Genomic DNA, 14,375 nt, shown 5'->3' with positions numbered 1-14,375 from the left:
CGTTTCCTTCAAGTAATGCATACCACATTCTTTTTTTTTTTGGGTTGCCTCTGCGCACACGTGCATGTATTTGTGACTGAGGCCTATGGTGTGTCACGTATGCAATTTGGTTGTTTCCAGGTGCCACTGCAAATCACATACTGCTTTTTTCACCTTTCGGAAGCTTTCCAGGTACTGTGTATGCAATTTCTGGATCTTGGGTTGACTCTGTATATCACATACTGCATATTTTTGCTTTTGAGGTGCATTGGAGCCTTGCTGGACCATTCATCTATGCAGCACATCACATAGACTGTTCCCTTCCTCATATTGCCAAGAAAAATATATTGGTGTGCATTCAATTCATCCATTACATATGCACCATGAATGGAAAGGAAGTAGACAGGGCTGTGGTGAGGACACATTTGCCCTAGTCCCAGGAGGACGTGGTGTGCCTTATCACACACGTGATCTCGTACCTGGACATGGACGGAGGCAGACAAGTGAAGCAGCACCACCTAGGGCCACTAGGTCCAAGAAGGGATGCCCTGAAGAGCAGGAAGGGGCTCCACCCCAAGACATGCAGAGGAAGAAACACTTCACTGATGAGGAGCTTCAGATCCTCATTGACTATGTTACTGATCACCATCATGATATGATATGATAGGTTATTTATAACACGCTTAATACCCAGAGGTTTCTAAGCGCAGACCCGGGGATCGAACCTATGTTGCTCCATGCCGTCTTTCTTCCAAGGCGAGCACGTTGCCCCTGAGCTATCCTCCCGAGATCATGAGATGTACCAGCATGCAGGGAGTTCGCATACACCCGCACAATGAATGGTGCATTGTCAGCATGTCACAGGATTCATCAACGCCTTAGGTGTGGGGATGCGCACTGTTGAACAGGTCCAGAAGTGGATGAATGATCTCATGCGAAGGACCAAGCATAGCCTCAGTGTCAACCTGGCCTCTGCACTGGCCACTGGAGGGGGGCCAGCACAGGAGGAGCAGCTGACTCCAATTGAAGAGGCTACGAGTCAACTCATCACCAGTGAGCAGGTGAAAGGTTTGGAAGGTGCGAAGACCTATGAGGACACATCTGTAAATGTACTTGCGGGGTGGGGGGTTACTTGTGGGAGTCAACTTCTTAGGGTTCTCATATCACAAGCTGACGCGAGGGGACGAAGATTTGAACCCTACAGGTGGAATTCTAACCCAGTGAATACACAGACGGAAACATATTTGCAACTACAGAATACCATATGAATGGAAGTTATGTTTACATATAATATGCCCTAATTTGAAAAAGGCGCAGTCAGAGCCGAAACACGTGTCATAGAAAAGGGCTCTTCTTCGGGAGATCTGTGATTGTTATCCTTGATTTTTGAGGATGAGATAAAGTCACAATTGAAACTACCCAAATTTTGTGTGGCGTAGTTTATGTGTGAAAACAACATAACCACATCTGTAAAAGGCATTTGTGTACACAGTATGTTTGGATAATCATGGTTGGCCAACCCATATATGTTTAGTAGTACAGCTGGCTGAAGTTGTCAGCCATCCTTGGGAAAGGCATGTTTGCTAGCATGTAGACTTCTGTCACGTGGCCTGCGTTCTTGGAGGTTGCTGTGTGGTTCACATGTGTGGTACATGTTAATTTGACAGTACACATCACTGTCTGCTGGCCTTTGGAGCTGTGTCAGTGTTGGCATAGTTTCAATGTCCAAAATATGTGTACATTGCAAGACCCCATGACATGCACCCCTGACAGACACACATTACCCACAGTGCACACCTCAGTGTCATACCAGAAAATGCCACATCACATGCATCGACCATTGCCACATTCTTGGGGCCTGTATATTTGCATTGTAGATCAAGCACATGCAATATGGGTCTATCACACACATCATTTGCTGTTGACTTGCATGTTTGTACTCTCACCTGCTCTTATGGGATGACTTCTTAGAATGCATATCCGAGCTGCCTGCCATGACACACTGTGGTGTCACCGGCATGCCTGGGCATTCATGCCCACAGACCACTGCCCTGTGTAGCAGGCGTTCTGTAAATGCACCTTAACTTGTATACTGAAAGGAGCAACACCAGACGAAACATAGTGAAAAACAATTTATGGTGGGTCATAATGCCAAGGTGGCCAGTCATGAATGATGCCAATAAGTGTGCCTGTCAGCATTGCATGTCATGTATTTGCATTTTCCAATAGCAAATATGATGTAGCAGTTCAAGTTTTATCACCAGTTTGACATGTAAGGCCTCTATGTGGTTATCAGTTGATGCATGACTGACACATGCCTTGTTGCTCACATCACTGATGACGACACTCACACAAATAGTGCCCTGTCTGTGTCCCTAAGACATACATTCTCATGCTGACACACAGATTCTGTTTGATGTGGAATGACATGGCAGCAACATCTCCTATTCAGATGTGGCATGAAGCCTCTGTTGCCCCTTGTGTCATGAGATTTGCATGTGATGAAGTGCTGTTTCCCAGTCTGAGCATGCCTGGTAAACAATACTGACACATCTTTTTAGGATGCTGCTCATAGATAGGGACTGATGCCCAACAAAATCACCTATACACAGATGCATGAATGTAGGGAAAGTATGTTGCACATATAAATGATTCCCAGTCCGTGAATGGGCTTTAGCAGTATGAATGACAAAAGCTGCTCTTGACATGTTGTATGGGGTCCACCTTTACAGTGACACTGCCAACGGACCATTATGGACTGGGAGCTAAAAGAGGCCCTGGAAATAATTACTGGGAACCAAAAGAGGCCCAGAAAATAATGTTCAAAGTGGCCCCATATGACACATTTTCAGCAAGCCCAACGCCTTTCCTATGAGAACATTTGGAAATACCACACAAAAGAGGCCCATGGTGCCGAGGCTCGCCGGGAAATCTCCAGAGTTCCCTATAGGCCAGTCCACCCCTGACCATTATGCATACCTCATGGGTGAACAGTGCCCAACAAACCAGGTTCATGCTTCGACTGACAGTGCTGGCATTAGCGTCTCAAGTAAGTGTTGGCCTGCAGGCACTGCATACCATGTTGGTGTGGTATGTGTGTTTGGTACAGTTGAGTGTTGCATTTGTGGTGATTTGTGTGATTGGTTCAAGTGATTGATTGTAGGTACAGTATGGCACACTCGTAGTTGCTGCATATGTCAATGTTCACAGTGCACTGTTGTATGTTTAAGCTACAAAGAGCTGGCTTAAGGGATTACTGAGCTGTTTGGTCACGTTGTGCCAGGGCACATATGGTGCCCAGCTGACACACACAATGTGAAGTGTCACTACACATTGTCAGACATGACAGCGCTTGTTGCATGACAGTGCCATTCAATGCAACACTCAATGACTGTCAATCACTCACTCATGTACAGTCATTGCATTAGACTTTACATGACCATGTCATGTGAAGGACGCTGTCATTATGCACAATGTGCATGGACAATGCATTTACATGAACTAGGCATACAGCAGGGGACTTGCGCTCACGTACAATCACACACAGGCAGCTGGTAGACCTGGTGTCATCTGATGCTATTCACAGGACAGTGAGGGCTTACTGCAAGCGTTGCGATTTTGCCTACGCACTCATCATTGCTACACATATATCACGTCATTTACTACATGGACTATGGTCTACATAACATAACATCACAGTGGTCCCTGCTGTCCAAAACAAGGTGCAGAGTCACATTTTGGAGACATCTCACAGTGTTTGCCATTTTGGGAGGATGGACAGGAAGTAGATGGACAGAGAATGCATGTGGGCCAGGTCCCAATGCATCAACGGGCACACTTTGGTAAGTGCATCACATTTTGCCTTCCTCAGGCAATCAGATTGTGTGACCATGTAGTGAAATGTGTGAACAGTCTTCATGTGGATATCAACAGTACAAGGTTCTCAAGTAGATACTTGTCATCACATGGTGTCTGTCATATTTTGTTCTTAGCAGTATATGTGGATTTAGCTGGCTAACTGATGCCATGTGCTGGCCTTCAACATTATGGTGAAACATGTGCAGTGCTTCTCCTGAGGTTGTGTACTCAAATGCCTGTTGTATGGACCATCAGTCATGAGTAGGCCACATTTGTACGACTATGTCCACACTAACTGCATGGGCAAGACATGGGGGTGGGGACCATATGTCCACAAAAGCCATACAGCTGTGGCGTACTGCTCACAGTGTGACAAGTCATGATGTCTGATGTATGGGTGTACAGCCATATTCACTCTGTATGCACTCTTAAGTACATGTGCATTTTTTGCTGGATACACATGACTCAAAATGTTGTTGTCTGTCCATGTGCAGGGGATGATGCAGCGGGTGAAGAGGAGGTGGAGGAGGAGGAAGACAAGTAGGTGGTGCGTCAGTACACCACTGGAGGCCGTGGTGTCCATTGCCTTGAAAATCCACAGGTGCTGCAGACGATCATCAGTCGTGCTCAAGCTTCTTCGGACTCTTCAGACTCTGCTGATTCGGATGCAGAACTGGAAGTGGATGACTCACTGAGGGAGAAGGTGAGTGCCCCTATGGGCAGATAAGATGGGGCTGTTGAGTCTGCAGCAGTGCAGCAGGCTTCACAAGGCCGTTATGTGATGAGCCCCATGTCCACAGTGGTTACGGCTGCAAGACCTCCCTCATATGAGTTGGTGTCAGGTTCTGGGGCTGATGTCCAATGGTGAGTTACAGACCCACAGCAACTGCACTGGTCCCAGGCATCACACCGCCGTTGGTCCGGCACACGTGGTGGACATGTGCATGATGGAGAGACAGTGTGGGAGGAGCAAATGCTGCGTGCTGCCATCCAGCATGGCAGTATGTTGAGGGTATGGATTGCCTGGCCGATAACATGTTCACACCAGTGGCCAGGAATGCGCAACAGCATCAAATCATGACGTCCTCAAGCTGCTCCCACAGACTGGGTGTTGGGACCAACATTAAGGGCTGACAGGCTGATATGAAGTGTCAGCAGGACTCCCTGCATGCAGACGCTAAGGCACAAAGAGAGGCCCTGAAGCAGGAGATGTTGGAAACTCGTAAATGCAATCACCGTGAGATGGAGAGCTTGAGGGCATCACTGCATGATGAACTCTGAGCCACAAGGACCCAGCTCCATGAAGAGATGGATGCCTTCAGGTAGATGCTGTCCCAGCAACTTGAGGCATCATGAGTGAGCAAACATACAGACTTGTTTGAGAAGAAGCACATCATGACCTAACCACCTTTGGGGTGTTGGTGCATGCATCTGTATCATGGATGGCCCTAGCCAATGAAGACCAGTCTTTGCCACTGTGTGGACTGGATCCGCCGCCATCCCCGCAACCACCTGAGGATCTAACACAGGATGCCAGTCCCAGCACACCCAAGGCACCTCAACCACCTATGCGGTTATGTCCATGAGCCCATGGAGTTTTCTTTTTTTTTTCAGGTGTTTATTTTTGTGGTCGGTCCACTCATGTGGATATGGACACAAACTCTCCCCCTCCCACCTCCAGGGTGGAATTCTTTTTACCCCCAGTCCAGGATGGACACTGTTTTTTTTATTTTGGACTTGGCGGGGTGGTCTGTTTTTTTATTTTTTTTAACGCCCTGGGATGGACACATTGTTCTGATTTTGTATACGATTGAGGTATGTGCTGATTTTTCCCCTGTCCGAGATGGACTGTGTTCATTTTTTCATACAACCTTGAGAGGTGTGATATTGCCCTCTCAAGGGAATTATGAGTAAAGTGCTGGAGATGCAGCCATGCACAGTGGTGTGAACAACCATGGTTGACTTCATAATGACTGGATCACATGTGCAGGTAACAATGGGTTTTTTTTTAACATATGTGCAGTATGCATGATTTACTACTATGGCTGGTGACATACATGTCCCATGTTGTTGCTGGCAGTGATACAGATTCATCCAGTGACTGCACTGCATGAGTGGTCCACCCTGCACTCTTTCACCTCCCTAGCCCCCATGCTCTCTGTCGACATTGGAATGGTGTGCATTGTACTTTGCATGTACTATCATGTGGAGGTGAGATCATGAGGTTTGTGTGTGACTTTTCCCAACGTGACGTTGCGAAGTATAATCCATAAATTTGGTTAGTTTTGCACTTGGATGGGCGTGCTGTTTATTTGCATGGCCCATCCCTCAGCATGCCTACGTTATTCGTTGTTCTTCCTCATTTTGCTGGGGGAATGGGGAATATGCATGTTCTGCCCCTATTTATTTTGTTGCATAGGCCCATCCCCACACTCTGGTGAAGTGTTGCGCACAGCGCTCGACTTCATGCAAAGATGAGACGTGTTCTGCGCAAAATCTGGGAAAGGCACGCAAAGTCGGTTCCATGAATCGCAAAGTCGCTTTTCAGCATGCAAAACATTTTGTAAATCAGGCCCAAAACCTCCTAATAGGTGTATCATGGTCATCAAGCCTTTAGGCTATTCTTTCTAAAGTAGCCAATTCTGGCACCTCTAACAGTAAGGGTTCAATATGAAGGGAGTGATTCTTGCTGTGTTTGCATTGTGTTGTCTCCAGTTGAGTAGGTAATTTAGCATTATTATTCTGTTATATGACCTCTTCCTCCACCAGCTTTTCCTGCCAAACTGTGACTACTTAAAGGCTTGGCCTGGTCACATAACCCTCTCCACCTCTTCAAACGATGAGTCAATCAGGTGCCACCTGTTCTTACTTATATCCAGGCTTTTTACAGTCCCTAGCCACCGTCCATTCCCACACTTATAAGGACACAGGCTTACAAACACTTGCTGTAGCAACTCACTGCAAATTCTCTCAATCTCACCCACATCCCCCTCATTAAAATGGCATATCCACCACCCACTTCTCTCACAACCTAATGCTCATTATCGAACATCCAACCATCTACCATGCTGCCAACATTGCTGACCTCACAAGCTTGATGTCACTTTCATCATGGAAACCTATCACTCTCTCACCCCAACATATGTCTTTGATCTCCTATCCCACCTGGATATATCATTGAATAATACTAATCTGCCCTTTCCTCAAAAAACCCACCTTGGACACAACGATCTTGCAAACTACTTGCTAACCACTAGACTCCCATTTATTGAGAAAATCATTGAGAAGGCAGTTGCCAACCAACTCCATGATCGAAGTAACCAACATGGTCTGTTTCACAATTACTAGTCTGGGTTCATACCAAAATGTACCACTAAAACAGCCACAACCCAGGTCCTGGATGACACTTTCCAAATCATTGACAAATGCAACTCAAGCCTCCTGATCCTTCTCAACGGCTACACCATGTGCAACATAATTGACCACCTTACACTGACTAACCTACTAATGAACAGTATTGACTTTTTAGGAACAGTTCTCAACTGATTCACATTTACCCCTCAGAAAGGCACCAAGATGCCCAGATGGACAACTTCAGGTCAGACTACTGGGCTGTCACCTGCAGAGCCCCAAAAGGCACAATGCTCTGCCCAGTGATCTTAAATCTATGCATGGAGTCATTGAGATCACTTCTCAATGACTCCAACACCTCACATATGCAGATGATTTCCAATTGTACCTAGAAGTCAGTTGTGCCCAGGAAATCTCATGCCTCTGGACTTGCCTCGCCTTCATCCAAGCCTGGATGACAAGCACACAGCTGAAGGTCAATCCCACAAATACAGAGTGTGTGCCTCTCAGCCACCCATGAAAGCAGGATGTAATTCAAGAGCTAAACCACGTGCACCTTGACAGTGTCACACCTTACCTAAGCGAACTGCCAGATCCCTTGGGCTCACTGGAGACGGTACCATGCCTTTCCAGCAACATATCAACAAAAAGGTCCAGATACCTTGCACCAGCTAAACCTCCTTTAGAAGATAAAAATTGTCCTTCCACCCGAGGACTTCAGAACCACAGTCTAGGCCTTGGTACCGTCTTAAACCAATAGGAGAAATGCCTTCCTGTCCAGCGTTTGTGTGAAGTACCCAGCTCCACTTAGGCCTGCCCACCAGGACATAGGATGATTCACTACTGGAAACAAGAAATTCCTCTGCATTTCTCCCATTTTAAGGGAGTTGGACAGGCTTCCATACCTGCCAGAATACTCTTTAAAATTGTCTGCATCACCTCTAATGCAACACTAAGCTCCTTACCTCATGTGTTACCACTGTTGACAGGTACAGCATTTCATTGCTTCCTAGCTAAGGCCATGCCATCTAAAACCCAAATACAAATATGGGCTATTTCTAGGTCGGTCTACCAGTGGCATCCGCTCCTGGATTTCAGTTCACCAGCTTCACAGTTTAGTACTGTCGACCAATATGTGCACCAGACCAGCTTTTGGATGTTTGCACTGCCAAAAACTGTTTTTGGGCTCCGTTTGAGCTATTATTCTTTCCTCATGGACCAATAGGCTCTCAACAAATGTCTTTGTTCGGTAGATGCTGTTTGCATATTCAGCCTCAAACTACATAGACACCACTGAGGGCTTAATTCCAATTCTCTTCTAGGATTGTAATCTCCATTTGTCCCTCCGAGTCTATTCTGGTCTTTGCAGAAACATTCCATGTTGTCACTTACAAGATCTTTGTAACTAGAAAATGCCATAATAGAAATGTTCCCAATTGGTCTCAAGCGGGCTTTTATATTCAGCTCGTCACGTTGATTTAAATTAATAGTGCAACAAATTGAACTTTGGGTAATTCAGGGCAATTCCACAGCTCAGAGAAAGGCAGCCTGGATCTCCTGATTATATTTACAAGGCAGATAATTCCACTTTACTGATCACATGACTAGATTGTATTATACCCTTAGATTTCCATAGAGTCCAACACAATCCTGTCACTGATCTTAAGCACAGGGCGGTCCCAAATTGGAGAAACTGGAAGCTGGTTTCCCGAGATGTGTAGTTGCTTCATCAGCCATTTGAGCATCTTTCCTCTGACAGTTGTTGCCTTGCATGTCCTTATAGGGCTTCGATGCATTGGTGTCCCATCTAGTAATCCTTTCCAGTCCCACCCATGTAGGGGCTTCTCTTTTCAAAGTGTCTGGCAATTTTCTTATCCGAAGCAATAGAGGACATCTAGAGCATTGTTTTAAGCATGGAAAGCTGAAACCAGCTTTTTAACTTTTGTTTTAGAAGGGTGATTTGGGTTGGGGTGTCAGATAAACATTTAGGCATTGTATCTATTCCACGGTAACCTTTGCCATTACCAAGTTGGCACACATTTTGCAGAATGTACAAGATTTTCTGGATGACGTTCATCTTGATACAACTTGGCATAAAAACGTAGGTTTCGTTTTTCCCATCTGTCTAGAATAGATCGAGCTTTTTCCAGGCCAGGATTGTACTTAGCCTTCTTTGATGACAATTTTTTTTAGAATTAATAGAAATTCCTAAGTATTTCATCTTCTCAATCTCCATCTCGAAAGGCTGCTGTGAGTACATTTCTTTGTTACTTCTCTTGTGGATTGCTATTTAACTGGATTATCCCCAATCGACTTAGTAGCCAGTCACGTAGTCACATTCCTCAGTGGTGTCCAATAAGCCTAGGATATAAACGTGGTGGTTACAGATTGTCAAAAGCGTATCATCTCCAAACATAAGGGGTTTCAGTTCTTACCCATCAGATGTGATGCCCTTTATGTCTGTATTTTTTCTATTTGCAATTGCTAAGCTTTGTAAAAGAGGGTATCCCAGCATTGTCCATTTCAGAAGTTCTTCTAGACTTGTCAGTAAGCCATTGGTATTGATTGCCTGTTTGCTGCCTTCATAACGGTACATTCTGCTATCATAGAAGGAGTCACAACAGTTCACCTGACATAGCATTGCCTACAGAAAATTCCACAACACCCTGTCAAAGGCCTTTTCTGCATTTAATCTTAGCAGGACATCGTTTTGTTCCTATCTTGTGACAATGTAACTGTATCCAGCAGTATCAATGTTGATTGGTTCATTTCACTTCTTTATGAAGCCTGTTTAGTCAATATGGGATAAAAAATGTAGCTTCTGTGTCATTTCTTGTTGTCCAGATTTCTGTCAGAATGTTGAGCGAAATGAGACAATAATTAGAGCACTCATGGGGATCCCTGCCCAGCTTTGAGAGCAGAACCACTTGTGAGATTTTCATTATCTGTGGAAAATGTTTGCTGAACAAAACAGCAGAGCAATGTCTTCCCGAAAGCATTCCTAAATGAATGTGGTCAGTCTTTTCAACCCTGGGAAAGTCCCAGAGAGCAATTCCTTGATCAATGCCCTGACCACTAGAAGCATTATTTCTGCATCAATGGATGATTTGTGGCCATCAGACAGCTGTGGGGTGTCCAATCTTGAAAGGTATGGCCTACAATCTTCCCTGAAACCCAGAGCTGCTTGGCTCAGTTCCGTGTAGTGAAGTCCAAACAGTTTATTGATCTTTTTTTACAGAGCAGGCGCTTGATACCTCTTCATCTTTTATCACTAACATTTGTCTGCTTGATTCAGTTTCCTGTAAGGCAGGCGTTTGCTGCATTTTTCACCACCTGCCAATATTTCTGTTCCCAACGCAAAGGATTTTGATCCGCTTTTTGTGTTTCTTGATTTTCAGTTGTTCAATTCATATTTCAATTCGTTTTTTTCCAATCTTAAGTTGGGAGATTTGCCTTGTTTTATTTGTTTGCTGTTCTATCCTTCCCTTCACGTCTACTCTTAAGCTTGAATACTGCCCCTTCTTGTTTTTTTATGGGTTTTTGTTCTGCGTACATTATCTGCTTTCAGATTCTCTGAACTATTGCATGACACAATTTCCAGATTGTCTTCCAAGGAGTTGTTAATGTTTTCCCTCTTCGGCTCCATCACTTTGTCATGCCTCAGGAGCCACGGCTCTAGCTTCATACACAAGATAGTTAATTTAACAGATAAAACTCCATGGGGACATGACCAGCATTTGCTTGTGCACATCTCTGAGTGAGTTGTATCTTTAACAGTTAGAAAGAAGTCTACTCTGAAATAAGAGGCATGTCTGACTGTGGTTTAACACCTTCTTCTGTTTGATTAACCTCCTATGACAGAACCTTTAAACATGCTGCCATGCTTACTGGCTGCCCTAAGTAACTCTTACTTCAATGTATATGTGTTCCCTGACACAGTAACCAACATTTTTTTATAAAGAGATAACATTAATAATAAAAACAGTACATACACTAGCAATAGCATGCATATCGCCAACCAGGGAAACGCTCTTTTTGCCCATATTTACTTAAAGACTTAAAACATCTACTCACAGATGTTCTCGGTTGCATGTGCAGAGTGCCCTACACTTCAAGTGTATAAAGGCCAGGCCACACAGGCCACATTATATGGGGCAGAACTATGGGGTGTGGGGAGGGGGACAGAGGGCTCAGTGTTTGCAGTTGAAGACAAAGGATTCTTGAATTCTTTAAAAAATGACTTGCCCAGCCAAATTCAGCACCAAGCTCAATTCTCCATCCGGAACTAAACTGGCCAGGAATTGGAATCGTTATAAATACACGGCCACTTAGCTATTGACTGCGGCTCTGGTGCTCTTCTGCACTTAACAAATATTAGGAAGCAACACTATACATACTGAATTATCTTAATGGCAGGTCCCTCCCATGGTCTAGCCATATAAAAGTCCTCTCTTATGCCATTGCTGTAGACCACTGGTGGACCACACCAAGCACGATTGGAGGAACTTAGAGGGAACCTTTGGAAACTATTCTGTGTGAAGGGACCACATCCCTATTGCTAAATATGCCCAGTAGTAATAGCTCACTGCCAATGCGTTTACACATAAAAGATGCCATTCAATTAAAAAATATCTTGGCCTCAATAAAGTACCATACGAACGCGCCCTCCTGATAAAAAAGCGCATGATGTTACCTCTGGGCACATTTAAGTGTGTCTGGAATTTGGGCGGATCACAAATGTGTTTTCCTGTTCCTTATTGAGGGGCGCATGTCATGTCCTTTTTATCTGCCCATCACAAACACGCTATAGTCAGAGGAACCTGAAGCCATGCTTATGACAAGATACCATAAGGCATTTATAACGCGCCTATACACAAGTGTTTCAAGGTGCGACTAACCAACCATAGCGTCAGAGGTATCCATACTGCAGAAATGTTCTGCAAAAGCATGGAGCAAGTAGACATTAGGACAGAGGACAGCTCATGGGCAACGTGCTTGCCTTGGAAGCAGGACGACACAGAGCACCACAGGTTTGATCTCCGGGTGCGCGCTTAGAAACCTCTGGGTATTAAGCACGTTATAAATAACCTATCATATCATTACCTTGTCTGTTGCTCGTTTCCTAGGGCAATGAGCTATTCAAGCAACAAACTATGAGGTAGAGAAACTAATAAATTAACTGTGATTATTGAGAGGGGAGTGGCATCTAAAACACACTCAAGTAAAAACGGATGACTTATATGAGATTATTCAGTGATGCTTTGTGCTTACATATGTGTACTAGAGCATCGACAAAAATACATTTGATTCTGAACTGTCTTATTACCTACTACCCATTGTTTGACAACTTGTTTTAAGTGCGTATCTGTTTGTTATTAGGTTGTGGTTAATAGGTGGCGCTAAAGCACCACTTATGTGGCAAAACTATTGCCATGGGTAAAATGGCTGAAGGGGAGATATAGCATAGGAGGAGAGGCACAGTCTGCAGGTGTTGTTCGGTTATGAGCCCACCCATTAAACACCCAGGGCCTAGCTAAAACGATGGTCATTTCCTCCCATCCCCTCCCATCTTTGTCCAAACTACACCCACCAGGGGTTTCTTCTGCTTTTGTTTCTTTGTGCCTGAAGTCTGTATATTACAGCTCTGGACAGCTTTAGGAGATGGGAAAAACACTTTCGAAGACGGAGTTTCGGAAAGAAAATATGAAAAGACAAACTTTCATTCCATATTAAAAGGATATCATTACATACAAATATGAAACACGTGCAAAGTGTACATGTGTAATCACAATGTTTCTCTTTTGATATGTTTAGAAAAAAATTACATGAGAATTGAAAATGATTCTGTTAAAAGACGTGGTCTGTTTCTCTTTCCTTCTCTTCGGTAGTTGTGAAAATTGTATTTGCTTATTTCAATGTGGTGCAACATTTGCATTAGGGTAGTCTTTCTTCCATTCCGCTGGAAATGAACGTTCTCGTGCCTACAAGGGCGTCTGTCTGGTTTCCCAGCCAAGTGTATGAGAAGGGGGCACAGAGGGGAGACGGAGAGAGACGCACTAGGATCTATTTGTGGGCAGGCTGTCCAGCCTCCCTCTTTGTGTATGGGGGGAGATGGGTCGCTCTAAATAGAAGCTCAATGTCCTTAGTGCTGTGGAAAAGTCATGCAGAGCCAGGACTGCTGCCGCTCCATAGACTGGTTTACAAAGTATACAAGTGTTGACTGCTCTCTGTTCCTCCACTACAGCACACAAACACGTGGGGAGATTTAGACATACACATAAGCACTTAAACACAACTGCATGCTTACATGGTCACACACAGGGACAGAGCTCTCAAGTTTCCCACTGCCGTGCATGAGAAAGTCACCCTGTTCTGCTTTTCTGGGAATTGTGGGTGTTATAGTTTTCCTGAATTTGAATAGAAAAGAAAAAAAACGTCCCATAATTCAAGGCTCGTTAACTTCCTCACAAATGGCATGGGGAAACTAGAGAGCTCTGCAGGCGTGGCCGCACGTGCCACCTTCCCACACATCCACACACTCTCCTCACAGACCTCCTGACAGCGCATTGCTCGTCTAACAACCTTTGAAGAGACGGCCCTTCTCGATCTCTAATTCCACGGATTCCATTGAGTAAACCAGAGGCCTCGGAGATCTGAGCGTGGGTAAGGGTTCACGCCCTGTTTGCTGACTGCCTGCATCAAGACCTGTGGAGAGACTGTAGTGATGAAAGACCCGTTACTAGCGAGCACAGAGCCAGTCCTACGATTTGTGGGGCCCAGGCAAAAAGGCAGCGGGGGCACCCGATCCAATGCTCACACGTAGTGACATCACAGGACGTAGTGACATCACAGGACGTGACAGCACAGACAGGTTGCTCCTTTTTTTGCTCAAGGGCATCATGGGACATTATGTTACAGGAAGTTACCAGGAATAAGCCAAGAGACAAATACCTTCGTTATGTGCAATATATGAATGGCCGCTGTTGTTATTAACATTGGAGTTACCCTACTGTTTATTTTACCATGATTGAGTTGTTTATTTTTTATGTAGTGTACACTGAGAAAATTATAAATGTTTAGAGCCTTACTACGTTGGCAGATAAGGCGATAGCATGAGCCGTCCAGGATTACACACCTATATTTAAATAGCAAAGTCAGGGGAACCTAGTTTGCCATTTCAGCACATG

The sequence above is a fragment of the Ambystoma mexicanum genome, chromosome 12 (genome assembly GCF_040938575.1).
Source record: "Ambystoma mexicanum isolate Mex_15411 chromosome 12, UKY_AmexF1_1, whole genome shotgun sequence".
NCBI classification, from domain to species: domain Eukaryota; kingdom Metazoa; phylum Chordata; class Amphibia; order Caudata; family Ambystomatidae; genus Ambystoma; species Ambystoma mexicanum.
Note: the sequence above shows the minus strand (reverse complement) of the source record.